General features: G+C 48.2%; 2 protein-coding genes across 2 annotated transcripts in view; both read right to left on the bottom strand.

The window, feature by feature from the left end:
- LOC310958496 (alpha-2B adrenergic receptor) overlaps nt 1-709 on the bottom strand; it is a gene marked incomplete at its 3' end in the record, with an annotated part of 9186 nt that extends 8477 nt beyond the window's left edge. Inside the window, exon 1 of the mRNA XM_083929465.1 lies at nt 681-709. The remainder of the gene's footprint in view (nt 1-680) is intronic.
- The window catches only part of acads (acyl-CoA dehydrogenase short chain), a 358028-nt gene that overhangs the window by 13312 nt on the left and 338075 nt on the right, over nt 1-6641 (bottom strand). The gene's annotated exons all lie outside the window — the stretch shown is intronic.

Genomic DNA, 6641 nt, shown 5'->3' with positions numbered 1-6641 from the left:
CACGTTTATGCTCCTAGAGGACACTTTAACACACATTTAGGCTCCTAGAGGAAACTTTAACACACGTTTATGCTCCTAGAGGACACTTTAACACACGTTTATGCTCCTAGAGGACACTTTAACACACGTTTATGCTCCTACAGGACACTTAAGCACACGTTTATGCTCCTAGAGGACACTTTAACACACATTTTAGCTCCTAGAGGACACTTTAACACTGAGCCTGATGTGGAAAGAGAGGGACAGACTCACAGAGACGCTGCACAGAGAGGAAGATCAAATTTTTCTCCTTCTGTCGCTGAAGTGTCCTGTTGGTTTTCACTCATCTGGAATATTTCAGTTGATTTCTCGGGTTTTTATTGGTTTGAAGCAGAAACTCAGATTTTGCATAATTTCCATAAAAATCAAATAATATATTCTATATTTCCTTTTCTGCAGCTCTTCCTCTTCCTCACTTTAATGTCTTTACTTGTGCACGTGATGCTCTCCAGAGTAATAACGTTACTGCCTTTAAACCCGTGTTAAGCTCGTTCTAATGACCCTCTCATGTTTGCACGTGAACATGTGGCTGCGCATCACGGAGCATCGCGGAGGGTGGCGGTAAAATCAGAGACTTTAATCCCGGAATGACCGACGCACAGCCTCCAAAGAACCGTGAATCAGGTCCGGCGTGGACTTACCGGGAGCTGCGGGTCGGTGCGTCACTCCATGGAGAGGAAAAGTTTATTTTCTTGCACGAAGACGCAGGATATGGTGGAGGTAAAGTGTGCGCTGACGGCTCCGCTGTGCGCGCCCGTTAAACCGAGGCACCGTCTCCACACACCGGGCTGCGGGGGAGCGGGGAAATACACGATCCGGTTCAAATCCGCGGAGATGACAGAAGGAAAAGAGCTGGACCGAAGTTCCGGATCTCAAGGCTAATGTGAGACAGCGGCTGTATCCGCCCCGGGTCCGGTGTCCGCGCGGCCGCAGGACACGCTCCGCTCGCTCCGGGAGATGTGGAGGAACTGATGTTACCGGACAAACGAGGACGCGCCTTTTTACGCGCAGCTCCTTCTGCGTGTCCCCGGCCCGGCTGTGGCTTCACGTGGCTCCAGTCTGTCTGTCTGTGAGCGCGCAGGGGACACCGGGGACACCGGGGACAGCGGGAACGCTTTCTGACAGTTTCCCCAATGATCCAAATAAAACATTTAAGCTGCAGGATCCGTGCGCGTGAAGCGTCTGTGTGAAAAAGTGCGCTTTGGGTCAGAAACAGGGGCGTGCACAGACTTTTGAAGGGCAGGGGCGAAAATGGAAAAGAAGGGCACATAAAGCACGCCCTCACCACTGAAGAGCACACTTTAACACACGTTTAGGGTCCTAGAGGACACTTTAGCACACATTTATGTTCCTAGAGGACACTTTAGCACACGTTTATGCTCCTAGAGGACACTTTAGCACACGTTTATGCTCCTAGAGGACACTTTAGCACACGTTTATGCTCCTAGAGGACACTTTAGCACACGTTTATGCTCCTAGAGGACACTTTAGCACACATTTATGTTCCTAGAGGACACTTTAACACACGTTTATGCTCCTAGAGGACACTTTAGCACACGTTTATGCTCTTAGAGGACACTTTAACACACATTTATGCTCCTAGAGGACACTTTAACACACGTTTAGGCTCCTAGAGGACACTTTAGCACACGTTTATGCTCCTAGAGGACACTTTAGCACACGTTTATGCTCTTAGAGGACACTTTAACACACATTTATGCTCCTAGAGGACACTTTAGCACACGTTTATGCTCCTAGAGGACACTTTAACACACGTTTATGCTCCTAGAGGACACTTTAACACACGTTTATGCTCCTAGAGGACACTTTAACACACGTTTATGCTCCTAGAGGACACTTTAGCACACGTTTATGCTCCTAGAGGACACTTTAACACACGTTTATCCTCCTAGAGGACACTTTAACACACGTTTATGCTCCTAGAGGACACTTTAACACACGTTTATCCTCCTAGAGGACACTTTAACACACGTTTATGCTCCTAGAGGACACTTTAGCACACGTTTATGCTCCTAGAGGACACTTTAACACACGTTTATGCTCCTAGAGGACACTTTAACACACGTTTATCCTCCTAGAGGACACTTTAGCACACGTTTATGCTCCTAGAGGACACTTTAACACACGTTTATCCTCCTAGAGGACACTTTAACACACGTTTATGCTCCTAGAGGACACTTTAACACACGTTTATGCTCCTAGAGGACACTAATCACTAATTAAAACGGCATTTCCTTTCTCACTAACAGTCATCTGGAGTTCAGCCTCGTCATCTTAAAGCCTGTAGTGTAAATATGATTCGATGAGATATTCATATTTATGTTTCTGTAAAACCTAATTAAAGAGTCGGGACGCTCCGGCGCCAGGACGACCCCCGGGTGAAACCATGACGCCGTCGTGGAGCGGCGTGCGTGAGATCATGGCCGCTGGAGCCTTAGTAATGTTTTACGGGCGCGTTAAAGGTTTAATGAGGAGAATCTTTATTTAAAGCCATATTTTTAAAGAATAACTCACCCACGGGGCGTTTTGGGGGGTGCAGAATGTATAACAAATACATTTAGTCTGAATTATCTTTAATCCCACCCTGTGATTATACAGTGATGAGGTCTTTAAAGCTGATCTCCGGGTTAATTTGTGCGTTTTAAAGCAGCAAACAGAGCCAGCGTTGTGTTGGATGTGTGATGTAATATGGAACGGAAACCGGTGGATTGTTACTCCAGGTAGGGAATGAGTCCTGACCCCAAGTGAAGGAGTTCAAGTTCCTCGGGATCTGGTTCACGAGTGAGGGGACGATGGAGCGTGAGTTTGGCCGGAGCTGCAGTCGCTCTACCGCACCGTTGTGATGAACAGAGAGCTGAGGAAGACAAAGCTCTGGATCTACCCTCAGTCCTGGTTCCTACCCTCACCTGTGGTCATGAAAGCTGGGTCAGGACCCAAAGAACCAGGTCCAGGTCCAAGCGTGTGAACTGTGTTTCCTCAGGAGGGGGGCTGGAGTCTCCCTTAGAGAGAGGGGGAGAAGTTCAGCATCCGTGAGGAACTCGGAGTAGAGCCGCTGCTCCTACTCCGAAAGGAGCCAGTTGAGGTGGTTCAGGATCATCTGGTAAGGATGAACCCTGGGCACCTCCCTAGGGAGGTGTTCCAGGCACGTCCAGCTGGGAGGAGGCCTCGGGGAAGACCCAGGACCAGGTGGAGAGATTAGATCTCCACACTGGCCTGGGAACGCCTCAGGATCCCCCAGTTAGAGCTGGTTAATGTGGCCCGGGAAAGAGAAGTTTGGGGTCCCCTGCTGGAGCTGCTGCGCCCAAGACCTGATCCAGGATCAGATGCTGGAGATGAGATGCGTTGCGTGGAGTGAGTGTATCTGTGAGTTTGGCCCCTGGAGCCTCAGCAGAGTCATGTCGTGGCGTCTGCTGTGGTTTCAGAGACACTCACTGATCATCTGTGTGCGTCTGAATCCATCACAGCTGCCACTAAACCAACGAGGCGCTCCCGGTTCGAGTCTGTGTTTGTGTTTATTAAAGTTTCACTGGAGATTCATGAACCAGCGGCTGATTTTCTCACATCACAGCACGTCTTTGTGTTTCTCTCACGTGCAAAATGTTTCAGGAGGAACTCCAGTTTAGACGCTTTTACGTGTTCCACGCCAACGTCCTCTTTAAAAGGCTTTTTACTCAGAATGCATCCATTTTTACCCATTTCATGTCCATTTATAGTCATTTGGTATCTATTTGTACTCATTTTGCATCTATTTTTACAAATTTATTGGCTATTTTTACTCATTTGTCTATTTTTACTAATTTATTGGCTATTTTTACTAATTTATTGGCTATTTTTACTCATTTATTGTCTATTTTTACTCATTTATTGGCTATTTTTACTAATTTATTGGCTATTTTCACTAAGTTATTGGCTATTTTTACTCATTTATTGTCTATTTTTACTAATTTATTGGCTATTTTTACTAATTTATTGTCTATTTTTACTCATTTCATGTCCACTTGTCGTGTAAATGCATTCATTTTTACTCATTTAGTGTCCATATGAGGTCCTTTTGCATCTCTTGTGTCTGTTTTAAGTGTTTAAGTTTCACTTGATGGTTGTTTTGAGTCTCTCCTGGGTGGTACACGTCTCTGAGTGACGGTTTATAGGTGAAGGCCGGGCTGGGGGGTCGGTGGTGCCCCCGGTCGGCCCCGTCAGTATCCATCTGTGGTTGTAAATGTATCTATTTTTACTCGTTTCATGTCCACTTATAGTCATTTAGTATCTATTTTTACTCATTTTGTATCTTTTTTTACTCCTTTAGTGTCTATTTTTACTCATTTCATGTCCACTTGTCGTGTAAATGCATTCATTTTTACTCATTTAGTGTCCATATGAGGTCATTTTGCATCTCTTGTGTCTGTTTTAAGTGTTTAAGTTTCACTTGATGGTTGTTTTGAGTCTCTCCTGGGTGGTACACGTCTCTGAGTGACGGTTTATAGGTGAAGGCCGGGGTGGGAGGTCGGTGGTGGTGCCCCCGGTCGGCCCCGTCAGTATCCATCTGTGGTTGTAAATGTATCTATTTTTACTCGTTTCATGTCCACTTATAGTCATGTTGTATCTATTTTTACTCATTTTGTATCTTTTTTTACTCCTTTAGTGTCTATATTTACTCATTTAGTGTCCACTTGTCGTGTAAAAGAGCCATTTTTACTCAGTTTATGTTTCTTTGAGGTCATTTTGCATCTCTTGTGTCTGTTTTAAGTGTCTTAGTTTCACTTGATGGTTGTTTTGAGTCTCCTCCTGGGTGGTACACGTCTCTGGGTGGTACTCGTCTCTGAGTGACAGTTTATAGGTGAAGGCCGGGGTGTTGACACTTTGGGCCCCTGGGACTGTGCCCGGTCGGCCCCGTCAGTATCCATGTGTGGCTGTAAATGTTTCCTTTACGGGAGAGGAACGTCTCGTGTGATCTCAGCTAAGGACATTTCTCTGCAGCTCAGTCGCTGCTCTCACATTTACTCCTGACAGAGAATCACACATCTGCAGCGTCACATGGCTCAAATATACAAATATATATATTCATAACACTGACCATTAAATCATGAATCAAAATATAGTTTTAAAGTCAGTTATCGACAGAAATGAAGTGTTTTTCAGTCTGAAACAAGACGTTGAGCTGAACGAAGCGTTTACATCATCAGACGTTTTTTAATGTCACATCATTTGTAAAGTTCATTTTTATTTCAGACAAACGGACGTGTGAGTGTTTTAACTGCTGTGAAACCAGTCAAGACCGTCTGTGTCTCTCTGTGAGGACGCTGTGGGTCTCTGTGTCCCTTTGTGTCTCTCTGAGGTCGCTCCATGTGTCTCTGGGGTCGCTCTGTGTCTCTCTGGGGTCGCTCTGTGTCTCTCTGGGGTCGCTCTCTGTCTCTCTGGGGTCGCTCTCTGTCGCTCTGAGGTCGCTCCATGTGTCTCTCTGGGGTCGCTCTGTGTCTCTCTGGGGTCGCTCTCGCTGGGGTCGCTCTCGCTCTCTGTCTCTCTGGGGTCGCTCGCTCTCTGTCTCTCTGGGGTCGCGCTCTCTGTCTCTCTGGGGTCGCTGTCGCGCTGTCTCTCTGGGGTCGCTGTCGCTCTGGGGTCGCTGTCGCGCTGGGGTCGCTGTCGCGCTGTCTCTCTGTCTCTCTGGGGTCGCTCTCTGTCTCTCTGGGGTCGCTCTCTGTCTCTCTGGGGTCGCTCTCTGTCGCTCTGGGGTCGCTTCGAGTCTCTCTCTCTGGGGTCGCTCGCTCTCTGTCTCTCTGGGGTCGCTGTCGCGCTGTCGCTCTGGGGTCGCTCTCTCTGTCGCTCTGGGGTCGCTCTCTCTGTCTCTCTGGGGTCGCTCTCTCTGTCTCTCTGGGGTCGCTCTCTCTGTCTCTCTGGGGTCGCTCTCTCTGTCTCTCTGGGGTCGCTCTCTCTGTCTCTCTGCGGTCGCTCTCTCTGTCTCTCTGCGGTCGCTCTCTCTGTCTCTCTGCGGTCGCTCTCTCTGTCTCTCTGCGGTCGCTCTCTCTGTCTCTCTGCGGTCGCTCTCTCTGTCTCTCTGCGGTCGCTCTCTCTGTCTCTTTGGGGTCGCTCTCTCTGTCTCTCTGGGGTCGCTCTCTCTGTCTCTCTGGGGTCGCTCTCTCTGTCTCTCTGGGGTCGCTCTCTCTGTCTCTCTGGGGTCGCTCTCTCTGTCTCTCTGGGGTCGCTCTCTCTGTCTCTCTGGGGTCGCTCTCTCTGTCTCTCTGCGGTCGCTCTCTCTGTCTCTCTGCGGTCGCTCTCTCTGTCTCTCTGCGGTCGCTCTCTCTGTCTCTCTGCGGTCGCTCTCTCTGTCTCTCTGCGGTCGCTCTCTCTGTCTCTTTGGGGTCGCTTTGTGTCTCTGTGTTGGTGTCTCTCTGGGGTCATTTTCGAGTCTCTCTCTGGGGTCGCTTTGTGTCTCTGTATTGGTGTCTCTCTGGGGTCGCTTTGTGTCTCTGTGTTGGTGTCTCTCTGGGGTCATTTTCGAGTCTCTCTCTGGTCACTTTGAGTCTCTCGCTCTTTTGGTCCCTTTTTAAATCAGTGAAGACAAATGTGGGATATAATTGAGCTTTTAT

This window comes from Echiichthys vipera, assembly GCF_963691815.1.
Source record: "Echiichthys vipera genome assembly, chromosome: 16".
Classification (NCBI taxonomy): domain Eukaryota; kingdom Metazoa; phylum Chordata; class Actinopteri; order Perciformes; family Trachinidae; genus Echiichthys; species Echiichthys vipera.
This window is presented reverse-complemented; position numbering and strand designations above follow the sequence as displayed.